General features: G+C 44.2%; 2 long non-coding RNA genes across 3 annotated transcripts in view; both read left to right on the top strand.

Moving 5' to 3' along the window:
* LOC310703931 overlaps positions 1-18,974 on the top strand; it is a 39,240-nt gene extending 20,266 nt beyond the window's left edge. For both annotated transcript variants that reach the window (XR_014524478.1, XR_014524479.1), the window contains exons 2-5: positions 14,116-14,250; positions 15,728-15,797; positions 17,616-17,720; positions 18,570-18,974. This is a non-coding gene — a long non-coding RNA (uncharacterized lncRNA). The remainder of the gene's footprint in view (positions 1-14,115; positions 14,251-15,727; positions 15,798-17,615; positions 17,721-18,569) is intronic.
* Positions 1-21,250, top strand: part of LOC310704196 — a 206,462-nt gene that overhangs the window by 59,920 nt on the left and 125,292 nt on the right. The window lies entirely within an intron of this gene.

Here is a 21,250-nt window from a genome sequence, read left to right as displayed (position 1 = left end):
TTGCTTACCCACTGAAATATATGGACTCAGTTTCCTCCATCGCATGGCATAGCAGTTGGATAGGGGAGATTATCATAGCTTGAGGGGAAAGGATTGAGTAGTCCTTTCCCCTGCAGCTCCAATCAGATTTGCAGCTGCCCACGGCCATAGTTAAATAAACAAAACAAAGCAAAACAAACAACAACAAACAGCTGAAAGACCGTGCAGTAGGTTAGGACTTATGCCACAGTTAGCATTTGATTGCAAACTGTTACCCATATGACTGGCTCTTTAGTTGGAACCTTTGTCAAGGTTCAAATTCCCTCAAGGACCACATAACAGTGGTGTGTGTAGCAAACATTGGTACAACCACACACACGAACCACCCTCTACTGTCTACGCAAGCAAGCAAGGTATATTATTACAGTTCCAGGACACATCCCAATTAGGTAAAAGCACAAAAGGACGAGGGCCAGTGAGGGTTGTGGCCTGGGAGGGTCTGGCCAGCACAGAGTCTTGAGGGCTGGATAGAGAAGCTAGGTTATGGGGGGGGGGGCACATTTGCCTGCCGGGCCTGAGGTTCTCCACTCCTCCTATAGGGAAAAGCCATTTCAAGGGCAGGAGCAGACACTGTGTACCCCAGCGGGCCACACACAATGTTTGTATGCGTTCAGAAAATGGCTACAGAAAAAACTATGGTTAGGGCAAGGATCCCACACCCCTCAGCCCTGAATACTTCCCTAAGGCACCATCTGCACAATACATTTAAGGCAGGAGTACCACACCACTTTGGACAGTCTTGGCTTCTAGGAACAGTACTTTGTTAAGAGTGATGACAGTACTTTGTTAAGAGTGATCACACAGCTACAATTCTCAGAGTGGCTTAACAGTCAATTTTTGTTTCCAGAGAATTCTGGAAATTGTAGCTCTCTGAGAGGAATAGGGGTCTCCTAGTGACCGTCAGCACTCTTAGCAAAACTACAATTCACAGAATTCTTTGTTGGAAGCGATGACTATTTAACGTCGTATGACACCGCTTTAAAGTTATCGTGCAGATGGGGCCTGAATTATGAGCAGCTGTCCTTAACAGAAGCATCTGTTAGGGTTTTGTTAGTGCATTGGAATAATGTGTGGTTCCACCCCCTCCCATTCATAAGATTGTTTTAATGGAGTTTCCTCTGCAGTGACATCCACACTGCTTACTCGTTTAGATTTTAGAAAGGAGGGCAAGACCTCGGGAAAGCTTTTTAATGAGCAATTCGTTGCCAGAGTAGAGTTCAGTTTTTAAAAAAGAAAGTTATTTAAGGACAACTGATCTTCATAGTGTTGATCTGATTGCTTCTATTATTCACTGCTTTAGATTTTTGTAAGAAATATAAAAATACATAAACATATATACCAAAACATTTTTTTAAAAAACCTATACCATATTTAATTCAGGAAAGTGTGAATGATGGAAGTAAAAAACAAAACAAAAAAGTAGGAAAGGGTGGAAGTATATTGCAAATCTTCCAGAATCCCCCCAAATAGGCATAAAAAGGTAAAGGGTAAAGGGACCCCTGACCTTAGGTCCAGTCGTGACCGACTCTGGGGTTGCGCGCTCATCTCGCTCTATAGGCTGAGGGAGCCGGCGTTTGTCCACAGACAGCTTCCGGGTCATGCGGCCAGCATGACTAAGCTGCTTCTGGCGAACCAGAGCAGCACACGGAAACGCCGTTTACCTTCCCGCCTGAGTGGTACCTATTTATCTACTTGCACTTTGACGTGCTTTCGAACTGCTAGGTTGGCAGGAGCAGGGACCGAACAATGGGAGCTCACCCTATTGCGGGGATTCGAACCGCCGACCTTCTGATCAGCAAGTCCTAGGCTCTGTGGTTTAACCCACAGCGCCACCCGCATACAACTACCCTATTTTGCTGTTATTCCAGTGAATACTGACAGTCATTGTAAAGTAACCATCTTTTTTCTGATGTGTCTCTGAGTTCCTTGAGGTTCAGAAAATTTATTTGAGATGAGGGCCGTAGCTAGGGGGTGGAGAGGTGGGCCCCCACCAGGCTGCAGGGGGGGCGGGAGACGCAATATCGGCTAAAAATATGTCCATAAATATGTCTGTAAATAAAAATATTGATTATTGCCTCATAAGAAAAGGTTTTAAATAGAGGGTGAATTGAATGGGTGGTGGTGGTGGGACGGTTGGAGGAGAGGCGGAAGGAAGAGCTAACTTGCCTGTGGCTAAGGGGCGCAATCTGGACAGTTCTACCGGGGCGCAATATCATCTAGCTATGGCTCTGTTTGAGATTTCCATTAAGTTCTTTTCAGGCTTTCTTCCATCACACAATTATAACTATATAATCGTAATCATGTGGGGGGGGGATGGGACTGTGCTCCCCGGCCCCACCCTCAGCATTGCATCCTTGCTGCCTCTCATGGTTCACATGTTCGGTGAGGGGGGGGACGACATATGTATTGGGTGTGCGATTAGGTTTCTAAATCACACAGGGAGTCTCTGCATGTATGCTGTGTGTGGCCCTGCTCTCTCCCTCATGCAGCTGTAATTGTGTGGATACCCAAATAGGGCTTCAGTGGTCCAGGGAACTGGAAAGTAGGACATGAGCTATGCACTATTGGAAGGAAGGAAGTGGGCAGGCCAGGGATATATCGAAGATGAGAGACTGTGGGCCAAAGAGTTATGAAACACAGTCTCTAGACCCTCACAGGAGAATCCTGCCATTTGTATGTTTGATAGTTAGTTCAGCATTGCGACCTCGTTAACCTGAAGGCGGCAACAATGCCAAATAGTTGTGTTTGCGTTTGAACTAGCCCATCAATTCTTTGGCTTCAGGATTCTAGTATTTTAATCATCTCTTTGACAGCTGCATAAGGGAAGGAGTGGATAGGGAAAGTATATATTATAGCCTATGAACAAATGTGCCAAAATACAAGAGGGCGGCCTTGTCAGAGAATAATTTACAGCAGCTGACGTTTGAAATATATTGAAGCAGAAGTTAAAATTCAAGCTGGGAACTCAGCCCAGATTTGGTCATGAAGGGAATGCCTCAGAAAGTGTCCGGGAAATGAAGGGAGGCCCAGCAGAGTGAAATCAAAGTTAACAGACCTTCTTCCTCTAGCCCAGAGCACTGACCAAAGTAGAAGTAAACAGCGCTGAGAAGATTAGAACAGCCAGGGAAATAAATGGGGCACAGCATTGGACAACAAGGCCTTAACAAGACCACTGGGCATCAGCTGGCAAAGGCAAGGGTGGTATAATAGTGTTGGGAGTCTGGCTGTTGGAGTACTGTGAACGAGTCTGCCACTATAGTTTCTCCTGAAGTGTCACCTAATGAAAGTCAGGGATTTGGCAAAAGAAAGTTAATGTTTCTTTAATGGCTGTGGATGTTTCCTGAATGGGCAATCCACCTGCAGGGGGTCTAAGTCTGAGACTTGCACTTATGCAGATGTTTTTCAGTGGAGAGGGAGAGACATGAATTAGCTGAAACTGGAGTTGCAGCCATGGTACAAGTTGCTCTCTGGGGACCTGCTGCCTGCTGTAGAAGTGCCGGTTTGTCTCCACTTATGTTTGTAAATAAAACATATATTTGTAAATAAAACAGACATTACAAAGGCACCTTAAGTCCATGCTCTTTTATCCCCCTCCCTCCAACATCCTGTAGTGCTGCTTCTGGAACTTCTCATTGCTTGAGAAGAACGCAATGCTGGTGTTGGCAGTGGCATATTTTGTGTCCTTGAAGAGAAACTGTGGGCTTATAAGTGAGCCATCCTAAGATGGAGCAAATGACAGCTCCAGCTTAAAAGGCAGAAACTCATCAAAAGTCAGTAAAAAGCCTTCCTACCCAGGCCATGCATATTTCTAATTTTCTTAAATCTTCACTTTTTTGGCCCCTTGTTGGAGAGCAATTGTCCCCATACTTGTGTCAGCCTTGAATATTTGCATATAGCTTACTGATCCCCTGGGTATGCTGGAACCTCCCTTTTGTTGGTGGACGGCCCCATTTGACCAGAATGGGTCCATCTGAATATAGAATTAGAGGGAATGATTCCTCATAGAAGGGAGTCCAGTCTTTTTCCACCATCAGCCACCTCATTTTATGAGAAACGGTTGAGGGAGTTGGGCATGTTTGGCCTGGATAAGAGGAAACTGAGAGGAGATATGATAGCCATCTTCAAATATCTCAAGGGCTATCTCACAAAAGATGGAGCAAACTTGTTTTCTCCTGCTCTGGAGGGTAGGACCTAGACCAGTGGCTTCATGTTACAAGAAAGGAGATTCCAATTCAACATCAGGAAGAACTTTCTGACGGTAAGAGCTGTTTGTCAGTGAAATGAACTCCTTGGACAGTGATGGACCCTCCTTCATTGGAAGTTTTAAAGCAGAGGTTGGATGGCCATCTGTCATGGATGTTTTAGTTGTGATTCCTACATTGCAAGGGGTTGGACTAGATGATCCTTGGGTCCCTTCCAACTCTACAATTCTATGATCACTCAACAAGCACTTTAAAGGGCAAAGACAGGATGATATATATGTGGCTAGTCACAACTGATGCAATACACATGCATCAATGTGTTAGCTAACTAGAAGTTGATACGAACTATTGGGGTAAATAAACATTTTCTTTGGGCAGCACATTCCACTGAAATTAATGGGATCCAGAGTTGCAACTAACTAAACTTATTTTGCGTGTTGCAAGTTGAATGGTGTTATATGGGGAAGGATTGTAGCTCAGGGGTAGAACAAATGCTTTGCATGCAGAAATGTCCCAGGGACCGGGAAACAGTTCTGCAGGCAACATTGAGCTAGATAGGCTTATGGAGTGTTTCCCAACCTTGGGTCTCCAGCTGTTTTTGAACTACAGTTCCTATCATCCCTGGCCACTGGTCCTGCTAGCTAGGGATGATGGGAGTTGTAGTCCAAAACAGCTGGAGATCCAAGGTTGGGAAACACTAGGCTAATGGACTGACTCTGCATGAAACAGCTGCCTAGGTTCTAATATATGAGATCGCCTTTATATATTGATGGGATGGATGAAATGCTGAATACCGTATTTTTCGTCCCATAGGATGCTCCGCCCCATAGGACGCACCTAGGTTTTTTTTGGGGGGGAAATAAAGGAAAAAATTTCCCCCTTTATTTTCCCCCCAAAAGCAGGTCGGGGAAACTGAACCAGGTCGAGGAACAGCGGGATGGCGGCGCTGCGCCTCCCTGCTGTCCCCCGAGCTTGTGGGGCTGGCCGATGTCTGCCCGGCGCGAGGGGCACCCTGCTTCAGGGTGCCCCACCCGCTGGGCGGCAGGCTGCTATCCGCAGCATGGGAAGCCCTGTGGGGACCTCCCGCACGGCTGCCTGGGCTGCGGATGTGTTCCCGAAGCGCCGGGCGCTCTGCTTTCAGGGCGCCTGACACTACGGGAAGCAGGCTGCTATCCACAGCCTAGACAGCCCTGCGGGAACTCCTGCAGGGCTGCCTAGGCTGCGGGTGTCTTCCTGAAGCCTGGAGAGCGAGAGGGGTCGGTGCGCACTGACCCCTCTCGCTCTCCAAGCTTCAGCGAAAGCCTGCATTCACCCCATAGTATGCACCCAGATTTCCCCTTCATTTTTGGAGGGGGAAAAGTGTGTCCTATAGGGCGAGAAATACGGTAAGCTCAAAAATTGGAAAAGAACTCCTGTTAAAATCAAGCTCTTGTCTCGACTCTTCATTCTTTCTACCCCAAGATATATTACCATGAAAATAACACAGCAAGATTCATTTCTGGGATGCAGAGGCAAGGTGGACAAATTCCAGCTAACACCCGTTACCTGTGATTGACACTGGCCCATTACAGTGGACAACACAGTCAACTCCCAGAGTTTCCTACCCCATAGATCTTAAACAAACACTCCACTTTGGTAAATCTTCATTACAATTCTGGAAACAACCCACAACCCAGAAGCACTAATGAGAAGCTCTCAAGATGGAATTTGAGCAATGTATCTTTGTATATCCTGACATTTGATATTGTAACCCTGAAATGTGAAGCAGTGTACGGGTAACCCCAATGTGGGCCGAAGAGTGAGTCATTGCACAAGGGGAGACAACATTGTTTATAAATCATTGTTTCTTTGAAGTAGAAAAAAATGAAGAAAGAATCCCCTAGACAGAATTATGATTAACCATCTAATTGTTCTGCTGGTATGCTTGCTTTAGGGCTTTCCTTTGCTCCATGCACATAAAGAATTTGTTTCTCAGCTTGCCATCCTTGCACCCAGATGATAGTCATTAAGAAAGGGGCCAACTGAGCAGTTGTGTATTTGTAATCCTAACACTCTCAGTCCTGTTTTCTTCATCTAATACTGGAGCAATGAGCTTCAGGAGTTGCTCTGATATAGGTTCTTCAACTGTTCCATCTTACCAGCCCTGGCTGTGGATAAGAAAACACTATATGCTTGGGAGGAAGATTCTGTGGAGCTAGTGGTTCAGTTGTTGTTATCTTGGTTCATGGACAACAGGCGTGCTGGCTTGCCCCCATGATGGAAGGGGCCAGCCTCGCATGCAGGCCTCACATCACGCACACATGCTGCAAGATGTGCTGATGTGTCGCGTGCACACTGTGCGGCTTGAGCAAGTGACATGTGCATGTTGTGTGACATGTGCTAGTGACGTGAGCACGTCACATGGCGCATGCACACGGCATATGCATGTCGCTGCAGGATATTCACGGGGCCCAACCCCCTCCTTGAATTTTTTTGGGGGCCATCCCCCCTCCCGATGCCCCTGATGGACAACATGATTTAGGGAGACGTAGTTGTGGTGACAGCGCGGGTGGTGCTGTGGTCTAAACCACAGAGCCTAGGGCTTGCCAATCAGAAGGTCGGCGGTTTGAATCCCCGTGACAGGGTGAGCTCCTGTTGCTCCCAGATCTGGCCCCCGGGCCTTAGTTTGCCTACCCATGCTCTAGTCCATTGTTTTGAAATATGCCCACACATCCCTCAGAACTGAAGAGCAGGGCATTATATAATTAAAACATAAATTTAAAAATACATATTGACTAAAGAGCACAGTGCAGCTGTAACAGTTTTTCCTTTCCTACTGTCCTTTGACTACCCTTTACTATTTTTGGCATTTGTGGGGACATTTAGGACATAGTGAATGTGATAAGCCTGTGGAGTTCATGGAGTGAAGCCATGGCTGGCCAGAGATGGGATCCATGTGTGCCCGACATCACCAATGTGGTGACAAGGGAGTGACTCCAACACCACCACACATGTTTTGCTTAAAGATCAAAGAGACAGTGCGTACACTGAAGAAAATAACCAGAATCTCAGGAGCAGAGTAAAAGAATCCAAAAAGCTTGGAGTAAAAGGAGAAACTATGGGCTAGGTAAAATCCAGCAAGACCAACAGATAGTTCTGGAAATCATTTTATGAAGGCGTCCTGAATTATTTATTACATAACATTAATTCTGCAGGGGAGCTAATAACACACGTTTTCCTTTTTTTATTATTCCAATAAGGATAATAATCTGCATTGCCTTCTTTACTCAGTTCAGTTTAGTAGTAAGCAAACCCTTCTCAGCTTAATTAGGAATTGGCTCAACAATTGCAAGCTTTCTTTAGGAGCATTTGGGGGGGGGGCAGGGGGTATTGTCTGTTTCCCCAAACTTCTCCCCTAGCTTGTAATGATGGTTCATGCATGTTAATGGTACCCTGTGTGCTGGGAAATAGAGTTCCCAGCATCATCAACCATGGTCATTTGGAAATTCACCCCTGATTTCCAAAGTGAAGATACTAAGGAACAATATAAGGGACAAAGCAACCACATAAAACATTTACCTGAAACTATTGAACAGAGAATTGGTCCAAAGAGAGAAGACTATAGAACAGAGAATTGGTCTAAATAGAGAAGATCCCCCCCCTCTCTATCTCTCTCTCTTTCACACACACACACACACACACACACACAGCGCCATTGAGGCATATTCCCAGTTTTCACATGGGGAAGCATGAAGGCGCTAGACCTACCCCCATGAAATACTAAAAAGTACATTGGAGCCCATTTGTGCCACATGTAAATGTTGTTAATACACAACAGATGCAGTCCTTCAGTTAAGACTACTTTAGACAGCAGATTTTAATACTGTATATCATTAGCGGGTAGTGTTGCCCATTATTTTTATTATTCTATTTTCACCACTGTAGGAGCAACACTGGGATATTTTGCCTCAGTCACCAAAGTGACAAGGGCTGACTTTGACATGTGAAAGACTAGACAGAGCATGGAACAGAGACTGAATGCAGACTGTAGCCAATGTAGAATTTATACATCCATTATAGACCAACTTAAGCCTCGCACATGAAAATCCCTTTCATGTAGGAAGCGAGGATCACAGTATCTTGGACTGTCAATTGATTTATAGGTACAGGGGCAAAGGTGAATAAGCTGAGCAACATTTCATTCCCTTTCACAAATGCTTGCCCATTTACCTCAAATGGCTAAATTTATTCTGAGGTCACAGTTATGGCTCGGCTCATCTGCAAAAGCAATGACAACAGACCTATACAATGCGTTCCAAATGGAATGTTAAGCCAGCCACACTGAAGCACTAACATCCTTCAGAATGGAATTTTGATCTCCTCAGATCTCCTCCAGACCCCAGTGAAGCAAATGTGATCCATGTTATTGATTTCTGTGGGTTGTGGAGCAGACCCAGAAAGTTAGAGAGAGTTCAGAATGAAGCAAGACAAGCCTGCGCCAGTTCCTACTGTAACTGAATTATGCATTTCAAATGATATGAATGAAACCTCATTTTGGCTAATTTGTTTCACAAACATCTGCTTGCATTTACACATTTTTATGACATGATATCAGGCCGATTATGCGTCTGCTGTATCTCTCCAGCATATGGTACGTGCTACAACAAATCGATCACAGTTATGTGATCAGAGTGTGCGGTAAACATCTTCACAGTACATATAATACTAGCATGGCTTTCCAGAACTCACTTTGCAGTTTAATCTCTAAAATATTCTTGGAAAGATTAACCAGTGGTTTTCTGAAATGCTTGTCACTTAAAGATCTTTGCCCTGCCTGGAAGTTACAACCTAAAAAGTTGGCCTCCCCTGAAAAATAGAAACACACCTTTCTCACAATCTTTCAGGAAAGGTCTGAGGCCCAGTCACAGCACGAATAGCAGCACTGTCATTTTTGTAAATAAATAGTTGTAGTCATCTTAGAGGGTGTGGGGCCTCTTTCTTTTCCTTGTCTGAGGCACTGGATTTCTTCAGTTTGACACTATACAGCAGTATTATCTGAGAAGTTTTAATTTGAGCAGAAAGACAAGACGCCATGTTCTTAGAAAGAATCTAGAAACAGTAACCTTTCATTCAGATGTTGCTTTGTTATTGGGCACATGGTGGCTGCCCGGTAAATAAAATAAATCTGCACAGTGTTTGTCCTGAATTCCTGCCTATCTCCCTTCAATCATACCTTGTTTTGTGTGATCTAACACTGCAGTCATTCTAAGTCAGATGACAGTAGGACAATGGAGATGGTGCTATCTTATAAATGTAGCAGCAGCACCATGCATATTGATCCCCATCCAACATGGCACTGCTCAGTTAGACACAGGTGCCACCATTACAGATGTGGAAGCAGCATTGCCACCTTATCTGTCCCAATCCAATCTAGTGTCTTCTCTTCTCTTATGGAGAGGCACAGAGAAAAGGTAGAGTCCAAGCTGGATTTCCATGCCAACCAAGGATGAGTAAAGGGAATCCAAAACTTGCAAAGCTCCTGAAAAAAAATTAAATCTGCTCCAAATGAACATAACTTGTATTGGCTATTGCTGATCTGAGCTTCTCAGAGAAAGGTGTAAAAAACGGATTTGTGTTGTTGTTTAATGGGAGGTTAATCTCTTCATCTCCCCAATTATTTTCAGAAACAAAATGGAATAAGAGTAATAATTTCTGGGTGTAAGATTTCAGAGTTCTAAAGCTGGTGACATATTGTTGTTGTTGTTTTATAAGATATTTATTAAAATTTTCAAAGTATTACAAAAAAAGAACAAAAAGAACAAAATACAAAATACAAAAAATTGTTAAAATCAACTCCATCTTCCCATTACTTATTTTTCATTAGCTTATTTCCCAGACCTCCTCACACCACCCTTTTTTGTATTCCAATTTGATTTGTTGGTTCAGCTGGTGACATATTGGATACAAGTTAGCACTGTGGATAATACACTAAAATGGAAAGTCACCTGCTGACCCCAAGTCTTTACAGGAGAAGCTTTGATATTGTGGAATGCACACCAACATTTTGACTGCTGAAAAAGAAAGGACCATTCATGCACAACTGGCAGAAGAAGTTCTAGGGTGGGGTATTCCAACAGTGCCACTATATCACCCCTACCCCTACCCTCTGTTCTCCCAAACTACCAGAGGATCTATATAATAGCAGGATCATAGGTTCTGGTCTTGAGCCAGAAGCACAGGAGATAACCAAATTGAATGAATTCAGTCTCCAAAGAAAACCATCTTGTGCACTTCAAGCAGAATGGATAGTCACTCAACACACGCCCATGGCATCATCCAACTGAGCTTTAGTGATGCATGTCAGATTCAGGTGACATCCCATAGTGGAACTACAGCAAATCTGATTTATTCATGAAAGACCCTGAAATGGAGGGATTCTACATGCACTGGAGGCAGTGAGCAGTAGCACCTTCTGCAGTGTCTTGGGCACATCTCTCCTATTGGTTGTGTCTGTCATGCTGAAGTGTCTCATGTTCCTCTCCTGAATGCCCCCGTGGTAAAAAACAAAAACAAAACTAAGGTAAAGAATTATAGCAAAAGGGGGAGCACCATAATGCAAACCACTGGCTGGATTCTTCCTTGCTTAAGGAAATAGACACTGTAGAGGAGGAACTGGGAAGACATCTTGTCTTAAAAAATGGCACTATGTCGCCCCTTTTGATTAGATTATAGCAACAAAATGTCTGAGTCGATGCAAAGTGATCACCTGCAGGCAAACCAAAACCATGCATTTTTCAGCTAAAGAGCTGGTGACTGTGGGGAGAAGAGGACCCATTTATTTTCATTCTTTTGGCTAACCCAAGTTTCTTCTATTTCTCATTAAGCTTTTAAAAATAGAGCTAGCTTTCCTGAGGGAGAAACTGTGCTTTTTCTCATCACCCTTAGCTTTCTTTAAATAGCCACGTGCTGTTGGACAAGTGATGGGTAGCATTTTTGCTGTTGGTGGTAGATGGAAAGAGTTCAAATATTAAATGCTCCAGGGAGTATGGGAGGGTGAAGTACGTATGTGCTTAAGGTAAAAGGTAAAGGACCCCTGGACGGTTAAGTCCAGTCAAAGATGACTATGGGGTTGCGGCGCTCATCTCGCTTTCAGGCCGAGGGAGCTGGTGTTTGTCCACAGACAGGTTTCTGGGTCATGTGGCCAGCATGACTAAACCGCTTCTGGCGGGGAATCACTCTGGCACAACGGAACACCGTGACAGAAACCAGAGCTCACAGAAACACTGTTTGCCTTCCTGCCACAGCAGTACCTTGGTACCTCGGGTTACAGATGCTTCAGGTTACAGACTCCACTAACCCAGAAATAGTAGCTCGGGTTAAGAACTTTGCTTCAGGATGAGAACAGAAATCGCGTGGCGGCGGTGCAGTGGCAGCGGGAGGCCCCATTAGCTAAAGTGGTACCTTAGGTTAAGAATAGTTTCAGGTTAAGAACAGACCTCCAGAATGAATTAAGTTCTTAACCCGAGATACCACTGTACCTATTTATCTACTTGCACTGGCATGCTTTCGAACTGCTAGATTGGGAGGAGCTGGGACAGAGCAACGAGAGCTCACTCCATTGCAGGGATTTGAACAACCAACCTTCTGATTGGCAAGCCCAAGAGGCTCAGTGGTACTTTAGACCACAGCGCCACCCGTGTCCCTCTAATGTATGTGCTTGGGGCTTGATCCTTAGTTGGTCGCATGGGTGGAAGACTTCTTACCTTCAGTGAATTTGGACCAAGCTGTGGGTAGTGAACACAATCTAAGAATGCAGGGCTGGTGTCAGACTTCAGTTGGCTCTCAGCAGGGTGCCTAAACACACAGTTTCAGTGCACATATTCCATTCCCAAAACATCTGTGGTGTATTTTCTTCTCCCATTCAGAGGTGGCACATCGGCCTGCCCACCACTAGAATAGCTGTGTGTTGTGCAGAGCCCTGGAGGAGAGGGCAAGGGGTGGCAGCAAAGCTGGTGTGGGTCAAAGTGTGGGTGCTTCTGTTGCCCAACCCAACTGACTGCTGGCACCAGATCTGTATTAATGTAATGGGCAGCAAAGACAGGGAAATAGGCAGTAGGTGGAGAGCTGTCTAGAAGTATTAATCAGTGCTCTCTCCTCCAAAAAGAGAATATGAGGGCAGTTGAACATGCATTTTTTTCATTCCTGAAACTGGATGCAACCAGCCCAAGATAAGAGCAAGATATGCTATTCCCGCCCATTTAAATTGGCCCTGCCATGGAAGAAAAGCCTTAATTTACAGCCTTAGCTTAAGAGATCAAAGCTGCAAATCTTTCATCTTCTCTTGCCCTGGGAATCACTTGTAGCAGATTCATGAGTGAAGCAGATTCACCTTTATTTATGTGCAAAGCCCAGTGGCCAGTTGGCTTCCAGGCGGAAAAGTGTGCATGCAATATATCCCAAATTCAGAATTTTCCCTCTGCTACAATGTCTTTGAAAGTCAAGCTCATGATATGTTGGTCAGATGAGTTCAAAGGTCAAGGCTACCTAAGCCCAAAGAGAGGTCTTGGAGGCCCAGTTCACAGTGGTCATATCGAAATGAGATTAAAGTCTCAGCCTTTTGAAAATTCCATACTGATGGTATGCATTAAAAAACAAAACAAAACTGAGTGGCCAGGATAATCTGTGGGAAAGTCCTGAGTATGGATCAGTGAATACTGCTGCGAGTTGTGTGGTATTCTACAACAAGAAATAATAAGTATAATGGAAGGACAAGAGCAAGAGATCAACTTTTCAGATATAAAGTATGGTAACATTGTGCAGCAGAGGGCAACCCTTTAAAACATGGGGCAACCAGCAACACTATTTTAATGTACAGGGTACTAACAAAGTAATCAAGGGGATTATGAAGGACAAATGAAACTGCCTTCTATGGAGTTGGACCTTTGTTCTGTCTAGCCTACTGCTGTTCAGTAAGGCCACAGGCTTTCCCAATTCTTTTAACTAAAGATACCACTGATTGGTTATAGGTCATTCATTCTACCTACAGTGCATCTGCACTGCCACAGAGCTATGAACCTCTTTCTGTTTGACTTCTTGTCCTATGTCTAACACTGGAAAAAGATACTAGAAATGCATATACTCTAATTACCCACTGGGCATCATTAGCATATCGATGACACCATATCCTCTGATGACTTTAACCAGCGGCTTCACGCAAATGTTGAACAACATGGGGGGCAGACTGGATCAACAAGGGACCCCCAAACTAGATAGCATGGGGCTGAATGCCACCTCCTGGAATGAGTCCTCAAGCTAAAAATGGAGCCACCCAAAACAGTGCTTGCAATCTCCAACCCACAGAGTTTTAAGTTGGGAGACAAAACTTTGCCAATGGTATCAAATACTGCCAAGAGATCTAACAGAACCAACAGGGTTGTATTCTTCCTGTCTCTCCCACTGTAGGTAATTCATTTTGGCAACCAATGACATTCCAGGTTCAAATCTGGGCCAGAATCCAGGTTGAAGTCAATCCAATCAGTTTCATCTACTAGCTCTTTGGGTTGACCAGTAACCACTTGCTCCCAACAAGTTACCCAAAAAAGGGACACATGTCACCTGCCATCAGTAGTTATAATCCTCTGGGTTCAATAAGGATTTCTGCAGGAGTGGTCTGCACAGTGCTTGGTGAGGGGCATCATGGGAGCAATATAAAGCAACCACAACTTTATGCTTACCATATGTGAAACTTAAGACAATCATTGAAAAGGGTAGGAAGGAGGGCTGAGGTACCTAGTGAATTAAAGGTGTATACTGCTTGAGATAATCCCATCACCTTTTTTGGGTGAAGTCTGCATACTTTTTTTTTTTTTTTAAAGTATTTTGTCTTTTTTTCTAGTGAGGATGGATAATCTAAAAACATGGCAGCTCTCCCTCCTCCTGTTCCCATTGCTATGATGACTCAGACTACATTACTGAGATCATGGTCACCATGACCTGGTAGGCTTCTGATGAGCAAGACCCATCTTGGAAGGTGAGCAGAGTTCCAATAAGCTAGAGGCCCCATCTCCCCCATCTGTATTGTTGGGAATGGGGGAGGAGTTAAGATTTCTTGAAGAGCCATTTAAAACTTACTGGGCCAGCAGGGGCAATGGTAAATATTTAGTTTGTGTCCACAAATAAAGTCTATAAAACACCACTATAACAGAATATTTGTTGATTTTAGGTCACTGCATTGTGTTTTTCAGGTCAATAGTCCAATTTATCACTGTCTTCTTCATTTCATATACCAACAATGCAGTCCTACATATGTCTACTCTGAAACAAGTTCCAGTGAGTTCAGTGGAGCTGACTTCCAGGTAACCAAGCACAGTATTCCAGATGGAGAATCCCCATGAGAAAAGAAATGCTACCATCCTTGTTCCACTTATGATAATAGTACAGGGTTTCAATAGAACCCATTTTGAATTAATCAAGAGCTCTTTTGAAAATATAACCCTGCCAGATAACACCAAGTCATATAATTTGCTGATGATGCATTGCAGTTAAGTACTACATTCAGATTCACACACAAAAAAACCCCCTGCAGTTAAGTAGGAAAATTAATACAGACACCCCAAGTTTAATCACTCTCATAAGAATGTAAGAGCAGCCTGCTGGATTAGGCGAATGGCACATCTAGCCCATCATGCTGTTATTAGAGGGGCCAACCAGAAGCGTGTGGGAAATCTGCAAGTAGGGCCTGAGCATGAGAGCACTCTCCCCTTCTATGGTTTCCAGCAACTGGCATTCAGAAGCATTCTGCCTCTGACCATGGAGGCAGAGCATAGCCATTGTGATTGGCAGCCTTGTCCTCCATGAATTTGTCTAATCTTTTAAAGCCATCCAAGCTGGTGGCCATCACTGCCTCCTATGGGAGCGTGAAGTACTTCCTTTTATCTCTCCTGAATCTTCCAACATTCAACTTCAGTAGGTGCCCCTGAGTTCTAGTGTTACGTGAGCGGAAGAAAAACTTTTCTCAATCCACTTTCCCGATGGCGTGCATAGTTTTATAAACTTCTACTATGTCCCCTCTTACTTGCCTGAACAGCAGATTGAGCAGGCACACAGGTCACCTAGTCACAGTTTTCTCCAGTGTGGTGAAATATATTGCATTTCTATTTCATTTATAGTAATTACTTCTAAATTTGCATCTGCTACATATAATTTATCATATGTCAATGCTGTGCTCATTTGTGCCTTCTTTTTGATGAGGAATTTCTTCATTTGGAGCAATGCCTAAGTGGTCACCCTAATTGGTGACTCTCCTGCATGGCTAATTTGGGAACATCATCTGCGACGGGCCTCTTGGGCTACTTGGGCTACCTTGGAAGGGTCTGTCAGTGTTGCTAGGCTGACACTTGTTTCAGTAGCTGTCATTGTGCTTCTGACTTAGCTGCTGGTAAGATCACAACTAAGCTAACGCTGGGGTGGCAGTAGCAGGCGTGACCATCCTGTTAATCTCCTTTCAGTCTGCAATAGCCTTTCAGCATGACCAGGGACAACACCTATGCCCAGCTGTGCCTCATGCAGATGATGTAGGTAAGAATCGTGTTAAAATGTCTTAACACAGCAGTTACATCCAAGTCGTTAAGTGAAAACTAGTTCTAAAACAAAACGGCAAAGCTTGAAGCCAACACAATGCTATTTTCTGCTTTGTTTTCTCGGATGCCAAAGCCACGACTTTGTGTCTGCCTTTTTCAAGGCCCGGTGCCTTCCTCTCATTTTTTCCAATGAGAGGTAAACAGCTGGGGGCTCTGCCAATTCAATTAAGAATGCTCACACACACATTATATAATGAGGCAGGAATTTAGCCCCCTGAAGCCTAGTCCTGCAATCTAATCTGCTATTTAGTGGCCCCCAAAGATTCCTGAAACCTTTGTGGAGGGCTCCCCGCCTCCCTTTGCACACGCTGGTCTCTCCACACTTTCCCCTCTGTTTTTCTTTCCTCTTTGGCTTCCCTTCTCTGTATTGTTTTAAGTTGGTGGCTGGGCTGCCTGCCAGATTAAATTTCATCTGCTTCTCCTCCTCCTTCCCCCCCACCCCCAAATCTTCCCCAGAAGTGATACTGTTTACTTTCTCTGCTCCTTTTCTGAATGTCTTTGTACACATTGCAAGGGATATAATCACCAGCTGTGGAGAGCTTTGTGAAATGTTAACTTACTCCTCAATACCCTAGGGCTAGTGAGTGTTTTTACACACACACACACACACACACAGAGAGAGAGAGAGAGAGAGAGAGAGAGACTGTGTGTGTGTGTGTGTGTTTCAAATACAAAATAAAACAACTGCTTCTAAAAGACATCAACATATTTGTTACATTCCAATGCAGGGGGGGGGGAAACCCCTCAATTTCTCCTTCAGGTGGAATTCGTGTGTGTTCTATTTACTCCTTCAGTATATTCCGTGTGGAAGTGTGAGCTTATAAGGAGCCCATTGTTTCCCTCCACAAAACTTTGAGGAACAATGGGAGGCAGAAGAAAGATTAAAGTAGAAAAGTGTCTCTTCCCCTCCTTTTCCTCTTTGGTGGGTGAAAGAGAGGTCAAGCTGTGCCCATTGACCTTTGCCCTCTGGCCCCTGTGAACCAAAGGCGAGCCTTTTGAAGTAGTAAAGTGCCCACGAAGAAAAGAAAACCAAACAAGCTGCCCGGCCTTTTCCCTTCCACCGACCAAACTGAGTTGGCAGATGCTTGAAAGACGATGACACGCGGTGTGGTGGGGGCAGAAGGGAGGCTTCTTGCACTGACCTCCCACCTACCCCAGCTTGCCGTTAATTGGCACCGTAAAAAGCAAAAAAACCCACCCACACACTGGGAGAGGGGGTGAGGCAAAGGGGGGGGGGTAACAGGCCTTTCCTCCTCTTTCCCAGTCCCTACCTCCCGCCACCTAGCACATCACCGACAGGGGCAGTTCTTTGAACTCTCTGTGCTCTGCTAAAACAGGCACAAGTGGGAATGGTATATGGAGGGTTAAGAGGAAAAGCTTTGTATGGGAAGAGATCAGCTAGATCACCAAAAGCCTTTCCTGTTGTCAAACAGATAGGACTTGTCAGTTGTGTTACCTGAATTGATGCCGTCACATGCATGACCCCTGCTGGTAATATGCTGGAAGGTACCTTTGTACACTTTAGAGATTCTTCTTGCCTCTTCCTCCCTTCATTTGACCCTTAAATTAAAATAAGGGAAATGGTTTGTTTTCCAAAGCTAGGGAAAAGTGGAATTTGAGGGCAAAACCCATTGCAATGGTTTGTCTCTTCCCTAGAGCCCAAACCCAGGGCGAATCCAGTTGTCAGTTTTAGGATGTGGTTGCAACTTAATTTAATCAGGACCAATCTTACGGATGTTTCTGTTGTGCTCTGCAGGTTTCCCAAACATCTCACTGTGCATCTGAATGAAGAGGGAGGGCAAATGGGGCAAGGACGATGAGAAGCAGTTTGCTCCAGCCAGCTTGTAGGATATCAGGACAGGTAAACAGGAACTAAATTATCAGCAAAGGAAGTTTTATCATAATAGCACATGTAATCATTTACTTGGCTGTGTCATGCTATCTTTGTGACAGCCTGCTGCTAACACCTGCAGCTTCAGGAATCTTAAGGAGAGGATTTTCCTTTCTCCGATTCCATTGCTTTCAAAGGGTGCAACCACGACTCCTTTCTCTGTTGAAGGAAAGACGACAAGTACCAGGATACAATTCAGAGGAGAGTATTCTGTCTTTATGGTACTTCCAAAATGCTCATCCAAAATTCTCTCTGGCTTTTTGGGCTGGGTTGTTTTACCAGTGCACAGGAGCACAGGTGTGCAGTAGTAAAATGGTTCATAAAAGCATACAAGCTCTGTTCAGGTGTTCTTCTCCCCTACCCTGCAATTAGCATCACATGATTTATGCTCTTGAATATCAGTTACTAGAAACTGCAGGGGACAAGAGGGCTCTCATGCTTGCATCCTGCTTGCAGTTTCCCACAGGCATCTGGTTGGCTATTGGGACAACAGGATGCTGGACTAGACGGGCCATTGGCCTGATCCTGCAGGCTCTTCTTATGCTCACTCTCAGAATTGTAGCTCTGTGTGTGGAGGACCTTTAACAAACCATAGTTCCAAAGATTTGGGGGCGGGGGCGGGGAGGCAAGGTGGCATGACAGTTTAAAGTAGTATGGTACTGCTTTAAATGCATGGTGTGGGTGTGGCCTTAGAGAATAACCCTCCAACTTCCTTACTGTAGTTCTAGCCTATGAGGATCAGCAGTGGAAGTGTGGATCTTCCCACTCAGTTTATTGAACGTAGGCCAGATTTCATTTTTGCTTTTTTTCTTCTTTTAGCACATATGGAACAGAATTTGAGGATACTGGTCTGACTGCACACTGTATTCAGTTGGGTGCTGTGTATCATGCCAAAGTGTACTGAACTATGTGACAGCAGACGTTTCTTCATTTAAAACAATTACATTTGGACCACTTTTGACCACATTTTCCTATTTAAAAAAGGTATCTTGCAGCTGCACACTGCCACTGACATTGGATAGTGTCTGTGACATCCGTGGCAACAGGTTGTAGAGCTGAACCTGGCTGTAGAGCTTCATATTTTAGTGGAATGTAATTTTAAATACCTGGATATTATATGCAATGCTCTCTCTCTCCCCCCCCCCCATCAGCACCCAACTGTGCCTTCAGAATGAACCACTACTTAAAATGTTCTACGAAGGCACTCCACACCTCTGAGAATAGATCCTTGGCATTTCTGAAGCTGTACAAATGTATCAGATAGATGAAATCATCATACATGGAAATAAACAGTTTGGTTCACCTCCAGATCACAGTGGATCTCTGTGTTCTTTTTGGATTGCAGGCTTTCAGTTTAGGTTTTCCTGAAACAAGCTTCACTATGCACATAGATAGCTCTGGGAGACAAAACAATGGCGCCAGTGCCAGGATGTTGGGGCCCCTGTTATATGCCACCCTCTCATCTATTGGGAATGGCATTTCAGTTCTTTATGAGTGACCTCAGTCAGGGCCAGCTCTGGGATATGTTGTTACAGGGATAGACGCACACATTTGAGCAAACTCTCAAGGATTATTCCTGGAGTGTTTAAGGGCAAGCTCAAACTTGCCTTGGAAATAATGTTGACTATTTAAAGCTTCTGAGGATGAGCAGAAAGGATCAGATGGCAGAGGGAGGGCAGGGAGGTATGAAAGCAGGGAAACTGCTTTACCACAGCCTCCCCCAACCTGGTGCCCTCAAATAATTTGAACTACAGTGCCCATCAGTCTCTGCCAGCACAGTCTTGACTCCATTAACTTGGAGTCAATGGCAGTCACACTACTGTGTGGCACACTATTGTGTGGCAGTCACACTATTGCCCTAGAAGGACTACATTCCCAGGTTGGCAATCCCCATCTGTCCCTCACTTCCCTGTGCAGCTTGTGCAGAAACTACCTTCTTAACCAATGGACCCACTATTAGTCTCATCCACTCAATCTGCCAGAGCCTGTCTTCACATGCAGAGGAAGTCCCTCATTGAGGGTTTGAGACCCACTGGCTGCCCTTACCTGGTTTAGCCAGCCAGTTGAAGCCATCCCAGCGATGTGGCCATTGTCGCATGCTGACAGCTTCTAGGAGCCACAGATGAGAGCTGTGTGCAGGGTAGGGACCAAAGGTACCTTAGAAGGAGCACAATGTGTCCCCCACCACAGGTACTATCCCTGCCATGCATACTGAATTGAATTTCTATCCAATCCTGAATAGTCACAGGAGATTTTTGTACACTCTGAACTTCCAGACATACCATACTTGCTTAGAATTGTAGCGTGTCACTTTATATTGGGGAGGGGAGAAAGGAGGGGGAATATTAAGAACGTCACTGGCTGATGTTCCTGGTTCTGTTTTTTGTAAATTTCACTTTAATTAAGAGGGTCTTTGTTCTCTTGTAAGTTAGGTGGTACAGAAATAGATGGAATAAACAAACAAAGTAATACTAAAGAGGCTATTTCTGTTTGAGCCACTTTTAGCATTCAATATTCCTATGCATCTGCATAGTCACTTGACAGCTTTTGTTTTAGGTTACATTTTTTTTGAAGTAGAAATTGATTTATGTCTTGTATGCAAACAACAGACATGGTGGGGGCAATAGATGATTCTTCTGATTGAAACTATGGTAAGGGCAATGGGCTAAAAATATACCAGAGGGAAAACAACAATTTTGGGCCCTTAGTTTGAAAGTGATGGAGGAACAGCCAAATATAAGGGGATTTCTATGTACTTGAGGGGCTCCTTAGTATGCAGAAGTATATTCGTTTGTAATTTAAAAGGAAAGGAAAGGAAAAATAGACGGAAAAGGAAGAAAATTGACCTGCTCAAGCCCTTAACAGCTTATAGTAAATATATTTCAGGTGGGGATTAGGTTCAGTGGAATATGATTGGGAACATCATAAAAATCTGCTTCATCCTTTAAAGCAACTTTGCCATAGATGCCAAAGTCAATTTGATTCTCCCTATATCACCACTCCCACATTTATAAAACATGTTCCATGTCACACAGTTAATACATTTGACATTCTAATAGAAATTGGCAAGTGGAGTATTCTCTGGAGTTGGCTGGCTAGTTGACTAACAGGCTGTGAATCACATTCATAAGAACAATAATCTCAGAAACAATGCTTATATTGAAAGATCAATCAGGAGAACTGACCCAGACTCTCTGTTTGCTTTAACTGGTCAACTCAACACATGGCTTGGCTCATATTAATGACAACCTCTCATTTTGATTTCTTCAGTTATATGTATTCTTCTCACCCTTCTAGCTTCTTCTTTGAAAGAGGATAATTGAAGTTTATTGTGCTAAGGAAGTGTTATGGAAACTGTCTATGTGTTATTTTTTTAAAGGAAAAATGTTTCTGCGATTTAGTCTCTCTAGCCCTGAGTCCCTATATTATTTTTGTTGTTCCTTTTTGTTCTTGACCTCTTCTTTTCCCAGGTCCTTCTTGACTTATCTTTCTTCTCTGCT

The sequence above is a fragment of the Podarcis liolepis genome (assembly GCF_965112155.1).
Source record: "Podarcis liolepis genome assembly, chromosome: 1".
Lineage (NCBI taxonomy): Eukaryota > Metazoa > Chordata > Lepidosauria > Squamata > Lacertidae > Podarcis > Podarcis liolepis.
Note: the sequence above shows the minus strand (reverse complement) of the source record. Positions and strands in the feature narration are given on the sequence as shown.